The sequence below is a fragment of the Lonchura striata genome, chromosome 8, assembly GCF_046129695.1.
Source record: "Lonchura striata isolate bLonStr1 chromosome 8, bLonStr1.mat, whole genome shotgun sequence".
Classification (NCBI taxonomy): Eukaryota; Metazoa; Chordata; class Aves; order Passeriformes; family Estrildidae; genus Lonchura; species Lonchura striata.
In genome coordinates, this window is record NC_134610.1 from 26,268,718 (window position 1) to 26,282,435 (window position 13,718).

At 45.4% G+C, this 13,718-nt stretch overlaps 1 protein-coding gene across 3 annotated transcripts in view; it reads left to right on the forward strand.

Moving 5' to 3' along the window:
- The first annotated feature begins 3,973 nt into the window (after positions 1-3,973).
- Positions 3,974-13,718, forward strand: part of CREB1 (cAMP responsive element binding protein 1) — a 39,650-nt gene continuing 29,905 nt past the window's right edge. The window contains exon 1 of one of the 3 annotated variants that reach the window (XM_077785119.1): positions 3,974-4,245. The gene's annotated coding sequence lies outside the window, so the exon portion shown is untranslated. The remainder of the gene's footprint in view (positions 4,246-13,718) is intronic. The other 2 variants (XM_077785118.1, XM_077785117.1) reach the window with 2 other exon arrangements.

Consider the following 13,718-nt stretch of genomic DNA (forward strand, 5'->3'; position numbering starts at 1 on the left):
ATCAATTGCTCTCTTGAGCTGTCTGTTATATGGGGAGCCTACACTGGCTGGCAGAGAAGTAGCCACTGCTCAAAATGCCCTGCGCAAACTCATCAGTGAGCTGACAGTCTCAGAAAAGTGCTGAGGAGCTGCCAGGGGATGTGAGCGAGAGCAGGACTGGCAGAGCCAGCAGGGTGCCAGGGCATGGGCCCCAAAGGGGCAGCAGGATCAGGGGCACGCAAGGAGCCGTGCACTGCCCTGCCTAGTCCGGAGGAGCACCAGCGGCACTCTCATCGCTCAGGCTCTGAGTGTTGTCCGGGTTTCTGATGGGGCCCATACGCTGAGATCTGATTCTTACACTTTATTCGCCTTTCAAGGACCAGAATTTATTCACTTAAATTCTGATTGCTGGGATTCTTTATGCTTGCTGCACAGGGGCAAGCAATTCAGTTTCTGGGAAACATGTATGGGTAGTAAATGTACATGATGTTTGTCACTCGTGTGAGCAAAAAAAGCTGATGAAACACAAAGGTTAACATAAAGGACAAAGAGAAGGATGAAAAAACAGTTAAGAAATCCGTCAGTCAAACAAGAGACGCTCAGATGGCTACATTTGTTCTGCTCATCATAAATATTTTCTCACACAAAGTACTTTACTACTAAAAGGATCATAAAGGCTGGATCCTTATATTTTGATCTTGGAATCACTTCTGGAAATGCAGATGTTCTAGCAAAATGTAAAATTGTTCATGTTTTAGACAAATTAAAATATATTTTTAATTACCTAGTTTGATTTACATCTGTATATTATAAAATGCAGAGAAGACACTTTATAAAACATACATTAAAATATTAAAACTGAGCAATAGGGCTAGAGTTCAAATGTCAAAACACTATCAAAAAGAACCCTCTGCCTCAGTATCCTGTGAAATGAGAAGCATGTGATGGTAAGACAAGCCTTTTTCACTTCTAATGGTGATTCGGAGTGAGAAGCATTTCCATTCACTGCCAATGAATGGACCAAATCAAGAACACTGAGTTTAGATTTCTTGCTTGTCTCAAAAGCTTTAAGTGAAAGAAACATTCTGCTCCCAAAAGGAGTTGTAAAAGATCTATTTAGTGCATGGAGATTTTCATATCCTAGCAGACTCTAAAAAGGAAAAATAATTTCCAGAAGTAATGGAAGTAATTTCCAAAAGTCAGCCATACACTGCAGACAGGAACGGGTGTGAGCTAAAGGCACAGTTTTTGCTCCACATCAGCTGGAGCAAAACCTGGTGGCAGCCAGGTTGTCCTGCAACCTTGGAGCTCCTGTCTGCAGGCAGAGAAGAGGGAAAAAGTTCAGCAGAAGCAGAAAATTACCTGTGGCCCAAGCCGTACTACAGGCTGGCAATGAAACAATGTTTTAGCTGTTTAACCTGAGCTACCTTTTTTTCTTTTTAAATATCAACAGTTTATTTTAGAATAACTGTAATCAACAAAATCTAAGGCAAAGTACAGCTGTAATCACTCTTTGCACCATCTCTTGCAATTTTGGGGGGGAATTAGATGAAACTCATCATAAGTAAAATTAGTTCAACCTTTTTGAGAAAACAAGACTTGAGATGAACTAAATGGCACACCAATGCCATGTTATGTGGTGCACCTGGCAGCCGTGTCATGCCGGGCCAGCTGCAAAAATGAACTGGCTTGGGAGCTTCAAATCTTGTTATGTAGTGCCATCTTGAGGCCTTGGGAAATGAAAAGCAGCTTTTCTGAGTACAGACAGTTTTTATCTGGTTGTAGTCGGAGCAGTCCATTCTTCAGGGTGTATGATTGAGTGCATTCAGCTGGATTTGTGAACAGAAGACAGGGATGGACTCACCTGGCTGGAGCACCACTGGCTCTTTCCCTGCTCCCTGGTGGCACCAGCTCTTTGAAACACCTTTCCCAGAAACATTTCACCTCTTTAGCATTTAAAACCCCCAGCGACAGACATCACACTGGTGCTGCAGATGAGATTGAGGACCACAGCACATGGCTGCTCCTCTTAGGCAAGCACAAACATATAGCTGGTCCTCTGCCCTTGTGCTGCCAACTTCTGTCCCTCCTGAGAGCTGGCAGTGCAGGGAGCTGGTGCCATGTGTGCAAACCCCCACCTTGCCCCCAGCTACTCTAAACAGAGTGGTTTGATAGCTTAGGTGCCTGGTGGCCATACCTCTGCCACCTCCAGCACAGGTGGGGACAGTGGCTCAGGGCTGGGGTTTTACATAGAGATATGGTGTCATGATGGAGCAGCAGCCACCCTGTGCCTGGTTTTGGGCTGCAAGGGCTCCACAGGGCCAGAGAGGACAGGCAGCAGGATGGGAGTTGCAGGCTAGAGTAAAAACAAGGCACCAGAGGAAAGTTTAGAGGAAGAACCTGAAAGACCACACAGGGAGGGCACAGCAGGGACACCAGGAAGTTGACGTGCATTGAAGGGCAGCATGGCTTGGCTATGGCACCTCACCTGCCATACAGTGCCTGCAAAGGGAAGCGGTGGTTGGGTCTTGGGGTGACACTAGGGGCTGAGGAAAGGGATCTGGGCAGCAGCCCCAGCAGTGGGGCACACAGGGATGGGGTGCCCATGGAGGGTACAGCCCTGAGGAGCTCGGGGTAGCGGGTCCCCCATGGCATTGATGTGTTTGCAGTTTGTGCCTGGTCCTTTGATACAGCCCATGATGGGGACGGGTGCACTCCTCACTGGGCTGACAACTGGCTGGATGGGTGGGCCCAGAGAGTGGTGGTGAACAGTGCTGCATCCAGCTGGGATGCTATCACCAGTGGTGTCCCCCAAGGATAGCATAGGGCCCAGTTCGATTCAGTATCCCTATTGATAATCTGGGTGAGGGCTTGAGTCTCCCATTAGCAAATTAGCAGACAGCATCAAATTGGGTGAGAGTGCTGATCTGCTGAAGTGCTGGAAGGCTATGCAGAGTAATCTGGGCAGGGTGGATCAGTGGTGAGACAAGTGGCATGAGGTTCAACAAGACCAAGTGCCAGGTCCTGCACTTGGGTCACAACAAACCCATGCAGCTCTATGCACTGTGGCAGAGGGGCTGGAAAGCAGCTGGGGTGCTGGTTGCCAGCTGCTGAGCACGAGCCAGTGTCCCAGGTGGCCAGGGAGGCCAGCGGCATCCTGACCTGTATCCAGAATAGTGTGGCCAGCAGGCCCTGGACAGTGATTGTCCTGCTGTACTTGGCACGGATAAGGCCACTCCTTGTTTGCTGTGTCCAGTTCTGGGCCCTTCTATTTGGGAAAGGCTTTGAGGTGCTGCAGTGTGTCCAGAGAAGGGCAGTGGAGCTGGTGAAGAGGCTGGAGCACAAGCCCTGTGAGGAGTGGCTGAAGGAGTGGGTCTAGCCTGGGGAAAAGGAGGCTCAGGAGGGACCTTCGTCTCAGTTACAGCCTGAAAGGAGGCTGTGGCCGGGTGAGGGTCGGCTTCTTTCCCAAGCAGCCAACAGGACAAGAGGACAGTGTTAAGCTGAGCCTGGGGAGGTTTAGGTTGGACATGACAGAGATCTTCATAGAGAGTGATTAGACATTGGAATGGGCTGCCCAGGGAGGTGGTGGAGTCGCCGTTCCCGGCGGTGTCTGTGGAACTTGAGCATTTGGCGCTATGATCTAGGTGGCATGGTGGTGTCAGTCACGGGGGGCCCGATGATCTATCTCGCAGCCCTTTTCCAGCCCAAGGGCTCGGCGACTCCCGGCGAAGCCGAGGCCTCCGCCGCCCCTCGGCCGCTTCCGCGAGCGCTCGCGAGCTTCCGGCCGCCTCGGCCGCGCGCGGCGGGGCGGGGGGGCGAGCGCGCGCTCCCCCTCCCCCCCGCAGCCCCGCTCGGTGCTTCCCGCGCGGGCCGCCCCGAGGCGGAAGCGCCGCTCGCGCCTTCCCGCCGCCCGCTCGGCTCTTTCCGCCTCCCCCTCCGGGGCGCTTCGTTCGTTTCCGCGGCCGCTCGGCTCTTTCCGCGGCGACCGGCGGCGCGCTCGGCCGTTCCCGCCGCCTGGCGGGCGCTCGGCGCTTTCCGTGAGCGCTCGGCCGTTTCCGTGCGGGGCCGGGCGCGCTCGGCGCTTGCTCCCTGGCTGGCGCTCCTCAGTCGGCCGCTGCCTGCCTGTCGCCGGGCTGGGAGCGCCTGTGTGTGTGAGTGACGCGGCGGAGGTGTAGTTTGACGCGGTGTGTTACGTGGGGGAGAGAATAAAACTGCGGCGAGATCCCAGGCGCGAACGAAAGCAGTGACGGAGCAGCCTGGTAACCGGTAAGAGGAGGACGGCGCCCAGCAAACAGGGGCGGGGGGGAGGGAAGGAAATGGAGCCCGGCGGGGACCAGGGGAGCCGCCGGGCGGCAGGACGCGGGGGCCCGGCCGCGCACCGCCCGCGGGAGGGGCGCCCGCCTTAAAGATGGAGCCGAGCCCTGCAACATCCCCGCCGCCGCCGCGCCGCGAACAAAGGATAATGGCGGATGGGAGCCGGCCCGGCGGCGGCCGCCACGGCCGGGCGGCGGCGGCTCTGTCGGCAGCCAGCGGCGGCGCTCAGCGCGGCGGGGAAGGGGCGCCGCGCCCCCCGGCCCCCGGAGGAGGCGGCGGAGGACGACGACGAGGGGGAGCGGCGGCGGCGTGGGGCGGCCGCGCTCCCGCCCGCGCCCCCTCCCCGCCGTGTGCGCTCCGGCTCTCGCTCCCCCGCTGCCGCCCCCGGCCCCGCCGGCCTCCGGGGACCCTCCCGCGGGGCCGCCGCGCCCGCCGGAGTTCCGCTTCCCCGGCGCCCCGAGCGCGCCGTACGGATAAACAAACAGACTCCCGCCGCGATGGACACGAGCGCGCGGGGCGCTCCCCGGCTCCGTAAGGAGAAGCGTTTAATAAAATCTGTGCTCGGAAGCCGGGGCAGCGCTTGGTCTGGTGGTTCGCTGTTACTCCGTCTCCGGGAGGCCGCGCCGGGCAGAGGTGCCGGTCACCCAACACCGCGCTCCGGGCGGGACGGCGGGCGCAGCCCGAGCCCGGCGCGCAGGTCACGTAGCAGGGATACGGTTCCTCTTGCCGCGCTGCTGCTCCCCTGGCAGTATTTTTAACACCAAGTGAACTTGAGCCAGGCTGCGGCTGGGAAATCTCGGTTTGGGATTTGCTTTTGCCAGTTTTCCACAGACTTGGGTACTGCACAGTGAACAGGATTTGACCTCTATCCCAGCTTTAATAGCAAATGTCAGCTCAAATGCCTTTTTCCACCTCACACCAGCCTTGCCTTACTTCAGCTGGGGGGCTTTTTTTCCTCTTTTGTTGCCTAGAATCGAAGACAGTGTTTTGACTTTGTTTTACTTTCAAATCCTGGATATTTGCAGTTTTGTCTTACAGTTGTAAGCAAAAACAACGTGGCAGCCTTTAAAAACTTTTTAAGCAAATATTGTCACACCTCTTAAATGTATACAAGGATAAAAAGTTCTAAACGGTTATATGATTTTTTTTCATGAAACACTTTCAAAATTTTTGTTTCTTTCTATGAAATATTGGAATGCTGGCTCACAATATGTTTCTGGAATAACACCTGTCTTTTTTTTTTTTTTTTTTTTTCCTCCCTTGGGTTAGAAACATGTTTCTTATTTCTTAAATAAAACACTAAAGACTTTTCAGAAATATCATATATCTGTTATGACCACCACTAAACACGATTTTAGAATATAGGAATTTTGAGACTCTACTAGCATCCTTTCTTCCTTGTATCACAAATGTGGATTTATGCAGTAAAATATGAAGTCACTGAAATAGGTTTTGTTTAAAATGGATATTTGTAATTCACATGTGTACTTTCTTGTATGTGAATTTCTGTTTTCTGTCACTTCCACCACTTATTTTGAAATGAAGTCCAAAGATGCTCTACATCGTTTCACTGTATAATACCAACATGATAAGAGGGTTTCTAAACTTTTAAGTGATTAATAGACATCTGAGGACTTCAGTAAGCAATGTAATTGCTGCTGATAGTGATTAAAGAGAGTGTAATTGTTTGTGTATTTCATTTATTCTTGGTTTGATGGAATACTCACTACACTGTAAATACAAAAATGAGACAGAAAATTCTTGCTTGTTGTTTTTGTAGTATTAGAAAAACGTTTCAATTTCATAATAGAGTGGAAGACTCTCATATCCATGTTTTCAAATGCAGATCTCTGCATTTCCTCACCAGCTTTATCCCCTCACAGGTCAGAGAGAAAAGGGAACAGAGAGGTGACTGTGTATATGCTAAGCATCACTTACAGGTGACCGAAAAGGAAACTTTTGCATGTAGTAAAGAAGAGTGTAATCATTTTTAATGCTTTCATTCAATTGAGAGAACATCAGTATTCAGATTGGTACTCTCAATATGGTGTTTGGATCTGCACTGAATGGTCTGCATCTAATTTTTTTTTCCTCATAGGGTTGGTGATGTGTGTCTACTACTCTGGGTAAAAAAAAGTAAAGAACCAGTCAAACAAATAAAAAAAATCCAAGACAAAAAAATACCCCAAAGGTCTAAAAGGGGGAGAGGGGTCTGCTGATACAGAAAATTTGGAACGTTCTCATTTAGACTGTCACATCATCAATCTGGCTGTTTCTTGGAAACCTGCACCAGCACAGCTATTGCAATACAAAATCTTCTGTAGATGTTACTCTGCAGAGTGGCTGTTCTGCTGCAGTAAGAAGCAGCCTCTTCTTGCCTAAGTGCAGCTACAGCTCTGTAGTGCATATTTTGATAGGAGACAAGGCCCCAACTGGGAATTTCTGTTGGCACTGTTTTGAAACAAATGGGATATTCACACTTCACCTCTATTTTTGGATCTCTGGAAGCAAGTGGAGATCAGTCACTCATACCACACTTCTCAAGGCTTTTGTGCAGTGAGAAGGCCGTGTTAGCTTTCTGCCACTAATCTACCTAAAGTTAGTTTCATGGGACATGACAGCAATCCTCATCTTCAGAAACAACTGTACCCAATTTCCTTTCAGCTCTCTGGTACCTGCCTGCATTCAGCTGAAGTTATGACAAGGCAATGATTTTTTTTTAACTGAATCAAAAATTGTGTTGCCTCATCTGCAGTCTGAGGTCATATTTCACAGTGATTATGAGCAGCCTGCCATTAATGATCTAGGTACATCTCCCAGCATGAAGGCTTGTACATATTTTGTTCTTCAAAGCTTTTAGATCACTTGATTGTACTGCAGTGACAAAAGGTGAGTGAGAATGAATACAACACCTTCCAGCTTTCCATATTTCTGTAACAGCCTTGTCAGCTGCACAGGAGTTGAAAGTGTGCCAGGCTCTAGTTGGCCTTTCAGGTAAAAAGAGCACTCAAAGCCACCCAAGGGTTCTCTGCTGCTGTTTTGTCTGGCAGTGCTGGATTTATGATATTATGTGTCAAGTGGAAAGAATAGAAAACTCGGTGTTGGAAGAGCCACTTTAAGGTGAGAGGATAAAGAATTTGGAGGGAGCGTGTTCCTGTTTGGATGCACGTGTATGGTTTACCTAACATGTACATACACAGAAGTTTAAAGCAGTACTAATACTTGTTAGTTACTTGCAGTGATTTTTGAATAGTACAGAGAGGTACAGGATATTATCCCAAGATAATAATTCCTATTTTTGTTCTAAGAATATTGTAAGAGTTGGTATTTTGTAAAAAATGACCATTAGGTGAAAAATGGAAAAATAGTTCTGAAGATAGGAAGACCCTGCCAATTGCTGTTCTGCATTTTTTTACTTTTCAGTTGTTCTCTGACAGGAGACTACACTGGCTACTTGAGACACAGTTGCAGGAAGCCTTACAGTGAGCTGTTTTGAAGCTACTTTAGTGCAGGAAACTGAAATAAAAATCTCTATCCTTGATGCTTTCACACTGTTTGGAGGGGAGAGTTAAAGTGATTTGTAAAAATCTCTGATCTTGTAAGTGTTAAGTGGTAGTCTGTTTAGTCAATGAGGTTATCAGGAAAACTCCTTTTCCCTGCACATGGCAGAGCTAAAGTTGAGTTGAAACTACTTCAGATAGATCTCTAAACTTACAAAAGAGCATGTAGCCTAAGAAATCCAGGAATTCTTGAAGCTTATCTACTGGCTGATGAACCGAAATTATAGTTCCTCATAGCATTTTTTGTTAGTAATACTGGCCAAAGCATTTTCCGTGTCTTTTCTATTGCACTCACACAAATTCTTGGGTTTCTGCATGGGGAAGTGGTCCAGCTGTTTGAGAGGTGTGGAGCCTCATTCATTTTCACCTGGATCATTCCCTCCCCTGATTGCTGCATGGCTGCACAGTAGGTGTACCAGCATAATCAGGGGAAGGGATGGAGCTGGAATGAGCAGGGAGATAAGGGCAGTTCAATCAGCTCTGCTGCTAAATGAGAAAATGCAGCCTCTGTAAAAAGTTTTAAATTATTGCTGTGTTTGTAACTAAGCTGGGCGACACAGATCCTGCTGGGGTTCTTGCCACAGAGCTGGATCTTTTAACTAAGTTGAAGTTCTTACATGTGCTAACCATGAGCAAATGAACAGGAGCAACAGCTGTTCCTAAACTTCAATATTATGTGTTAAACTAATTTGTTGTGCTGCTTATTTACTTGTCAAAAACACCTTTTGTGTATGTTTTTTAGCAAGTTCTCTGTGCACTTCCTTCTTTTTGTTTTTATTCTTCACATTATCAGTTCACCTGTTGCTGTTCACTGTGGCTCTTTGCTGCAATATTTTAATAATCTTCAGAAACTGCAACCTGCTGTGATATTTTGGGTCCGATATTACATGCACTTTTCTTATAGGTGCTACCCTAAATCTCTGATTCTCTATGCTGTCCCAGTGTCAAGTGGATTTCACTTCCCCTTGCACTTTTCCTTGGGCTTCAATGTCAAAATCTCTTCTCATCTGTAAAATCCCTCTCATCATCTTTTATACCCCATTAAATAATGGATAGGAAGCATTATTTTCTTGCCTTTATTTTCCTGATGACACAGCATCTGGCTGTGTGCAGCTGGCCTGGCCTCAAAATCCACTGGTGCCTGTCCATTGCTCCAAGTAGCATACAATTTGAGCAGGATTTGTAAATTTACACCTTTCTGGATTGTAGAGAGCTTTCTTTATCTTGAAAAATAACCACCTAGGGTATTACTGTAGATGTAGGACCCCTGCCCTCTTTGTGACCCTCATACAAATTTTCCTTTTGTACTGATAGGAAAATTCTGGGAGATAAAAGGGAGGGAAGGTGTGAGAAAGGGTTCTGTGTAGTAATGCCACAGTATAACCAACAAAAGTAATCTGTTGCTGTGGTTTTGTTTGAGCTGATACAACTGTCTCATGTGGCTCTCAGGAAGACAGAGTCTTGCTCTCTCCCTCCTGCTCCTGGCTGTGTGGTGTTGGACCATCCCTTTACATTGTCTGTAGTGTTGATTGTATATAAAACGTAATAACCCAGTTCAAATCGCTAACCCAGGAGAGAACTGTGCTTTTTTTAGTAGATAATTTTCTCCTGCATGAGTGAGCTGAATTGGTTAGTGACTGAGATTTGTTTGTGCTAGTAGCACAAACACCGGTGCAGATTTGCAGTGATGGTAGGAGAAGGAAGTGGAGGGACACAACTTTCTCCCTTCAGCAGCAGAGAGCTGTGGCAGCAGACCCATCTTGGGGAATGGCAGCATATCCATGACTTGGAGTGAAAGAAGGAACAGTTGGACTCTGTCCATAGTGAGCAGAGCCACATGAGTTTGTCTTTGCAGCTAGGAAAGCTAAGAACACAGTAAGTCGAAAAATAAACAACAACAACAAAAAGAACCAAATGAGGAAAGTTTCCTTGTTTTAAAAGCTTGGTCATACCTGTGTGATTGAATTAACTGCTCCTTATAAGAGGCAGATTTCAGTCTTCTCATGAGGTTAGATCAGTGTACCTCTTAGGTACTTTTCATTATAAGAAGCCCGGTCAGCAGGGGAGAATTATGTATAACATATCTTTAACGAAGCCCAAGTTGAAATACAAAACTCCAGAAGGGGTCCAGGTCCAGCACATCCTGTCAGTGGGCCCAAGGCAGCTGGGCAGTGAGTTCACTGTAGTGTCACTGTTGCTGCAAACTGAGAAATGCCTTGGCCTGTCTTCCAGATTGTAAAATAATAAATGGTGGCTGAAACTACTGGCCTGGAAGTTGTAGTGTAAAGTTAATGTGGATGTGTAGCCAGTGCACATTAATTACCCTGGACTGGGGAGAGGAAGAAGGATATTACCTGCTGCAAATAGCTGCTTTGTCAGCAACGTGGCTGTTTGAAAAATACATCTCTGCCCAATCCTCAGAAAGCTAATGTTGATTATATAAAAAATAGTCATCCTGTTTCCAGCCTCCCACTCTTAACCAGAGTCATCACAACAGTAATCAAATTACAGAATAGAGGTGGTTTTTTCAGCATTTTTTTGGCTTGCTACAATCTTGTGACACCTATACCCATGATTTGATTTACTTTGCTTTCATTGACAGGGCTGGCTGCAGCAGGGTGGCCTTGGCTCCACTTTCCCTCTTCATACTTCTGTTCACAGTCCAGCTGCCTGTGAACTGGGTCAGAGAACTGGTCCGGGCTAGGAATTAGTTGTGTTTCCTTGTCTGTAGTGCAATTTGTTTGCCCGGTTGCATTTACTAGACAGCTTCACAGAGAAGTACAAAGGTGTAAATAAGGAAGAATTTAGAGGAAACCAGAACCTGAGCTGACAGTGCTGCCAGCAGAAATGCCTGTAAAACTGTAGTTGCAGAAAGCAAAATGGAGATTTTCTTTTGTGTGCGACACATTGATGTGAAACATGGATTCTCTGACTTTCTCTTGCCCTTTCTGGTTCATCAGTGGCTCCTGTTTCTTACTCAGGTCACTGAAGACCTTCAGCATTACCAGCAAATCACACCCCTATTCTATGGGGACAGTCATGTTGCTCACAAGTAATGGAGGTCTTAAACTCCAGTAAATTATTTGAGAAACATCATTCTTTCTTTGGAGATGATGCTTTTGCAGAGTAGATGTACCTGGCAGGCATATGAGTGATCTTTCTCCTTTAAAAGGCTCTCCTGCACTGCCCAGGCAAATTTTAAAAATAAATTAAAAATAAACTAGAATTCACTTGGTTGATAACGTTACTCAGAATTATTTTACTACAGAGTTTGATCACTGTTGCATTTCAGTTGGTTTTTAGAGAGGCTGGGTCATAGATTTAATTTTGGTGCATTAAGCAACATAGTCTGATGATGCTTCAAGACTAGTGCTAATTAACCAAGCAACTATGTTTTCAGTTAAACTAGTAAAGCCAGAGCAATTTTAGGATTTAAAAGTATTTCCAAGTCTAAGCTGTGGTTTAAGACCTAGATATTTGGTTTTAATGTTGCAATTAATTTTGTGAATAGGATGCATTCAGAAATTTGACAAGGCAAGGTTTGTAAGGAAGTGCTGTTTTTTGTGTGCATACTTGGATATCCTTTACTCTAGCACTCCAAGCTCTGAAAGAATTCAAAGGTTTTCACTTCCTGAAGGGCATTAAAGCAAAATTATGCATTTTATATACTGCCATTAAAAATGAAAAAAGCTATTTAATAATAATAATAAAAAAACAACTGTGTTGCTTTTAAAGATACGGGTTTGGTGTTTTTTTTCAGAGATTTGACTTGATATTTGGTAATTATCATCTTTGTGTGAATAACTCAGTCTTACTTTCAGGTGTCCAATTCTAAAGATACTTATTAATAAAACAGTTAAAGCATTGGTCTGAAGCATCCATTTTGTTGTGTTTTCTTTCTGAACTCATTAGAAGTGTTTTGTTTTTTTTTAAGCAAGACTTTCCAATATTTACCAAGTTATATAACGTCATACTTTTATACTATGGGTTGAACTCTAGAAGTACCACATATGTTCCAAACATGAATCAGAATGAGCACTGGGTATTTAAACAGTTCATATCTGTCAAGCTTGCAGCATAAATATCTCAAGTGACATTTCTTGTTAATTGATGCTTTAGCCACTCACATTCAGAAGTGGGTTAGAAACATTAGCCATGTCCCTTCTCACAACAGACAAAATCTGCAAAGACACAAATTCTACCTAAAAGTCTCATGTCAAGCTTAACTGCAGTTTATAAATACCTGAAACTCCATGCTTGCCCTAAGTTCCCTAGCTGATTTGATAGTTCTCTGCAACAGAATGATGTGAAAGGGAGTGTGATATGTGTCACTTTGGGATTCCAGTATCTGACACTTTTCAGTGTACAGTATTCTGCTGAGATGACCTATGCTATTTAAACCTCATGGTTGTTATTTTTATTATATTATTGCAAATGGATTATAAAATTCGGGTCTCTAATTTAACATTTGAGACCATACAAAAAACTTTAAAACATTTCCTTTATTCATGGGAAAGTCCCCTGAATATCTGGGACTTCCCAGAAGATTTGAGTTTCAGAATATAAATTTACATTTATATTACTTCAGCGTGTCGTGTTTAATCAGTGTAATCGCTAAGAGCCTTCGTGCCAGTCTTAAAGCACTCTATTCTGATAAATTAAATGTGTCTGTTAATATTTTCACACTGTAAAATGAACAGAGATTCTGAAAACATTTCTTTGGAATAGAAAGATTTCAGGTAATAATAAACATTTTTATGTGGTTTTCTGGCTTTATCACATTATTCCATTAAATCATACCTGGTATGTAATTTAAATTAATAGAATTAAAGAAACACCTATGGATGTGATTCCTTTTTCTGCTACAGGTCTGAGATTATTACATGATGTAGTTTTGGCCCTTGGGCTTGGAGCACTCAGGTTAACCACTGGTGTCAGCCTGTGTAATGCTCTGGTATTTATTTGTATCTTTCTGTAAATTGTTCCTGATCTGCTCTGAACACCAAAAGAGAGCTGGGCGATTTGTATAGTTTCAAAGTAGCTTTAGCTTTGCTCACAGAAGCATTTGTCACAGACCCAGTAACTGAGCCGGTGGATTTCCCTAGCACATCTATAGAGTGCATCCTGTGCAGGAGGCAGTCATATATTAATTTCCCTTATCCTAACATCTTAGTTCTTCTTCACTTTAGGAGAGTGACTCTGCTGAGCAGTCATCGCTCCTGTAGTTGTTAGCTGAGAACAAGTTTTAGTAGTTCCATCACCTCAGAGATAACCCTTTGTTTAATAAAAATGTGTAGAGGCTCTCCCTACAGTCTGACTGCCCCAGACTTAGAATTGCAACAATTCTTCCAACTGATGCCCCAGACCTGGAATGTTTAAAGGTTGCTTGGCAAGCGGACAAAGATCCTTACAACATGTCATAAGGTTGTCAAAATATGTCATGCAGCATTCAGGAGTTCTTATTCTGCCAGAATGAATGGTGAGGCAGTAAAAGACCATAAAACATAGAAATGCATATGGAGGAGAACAAATGTAATATTCATCTGAATTACTCTGGCAGGTCAGGTGGAAATCTCAAGTTCTGACAGCTCTACCCAGTGGAAAAAAGAAACACATGCACCTGCTTTTAGATGGATTTTAGCCTTGCTAACTTGGCATCATTTTCTGCTCTGAATACTCCTTTAATTATTGTAGCAACAGCCCTCTTTTTTCCCTGTCAGTGGGAAAGGAGATGGTCTCTGACCGCTTGCAGAATTAGCTCTCCTTTCTGTCACTCTGGGCTGCCTTAGCTCTTCTGCTGGAACACCTTCACATGCCAGTGTTTGATGTGAAAGGAAGTGGCTCAAAATGTTCTGCTGGTTGACC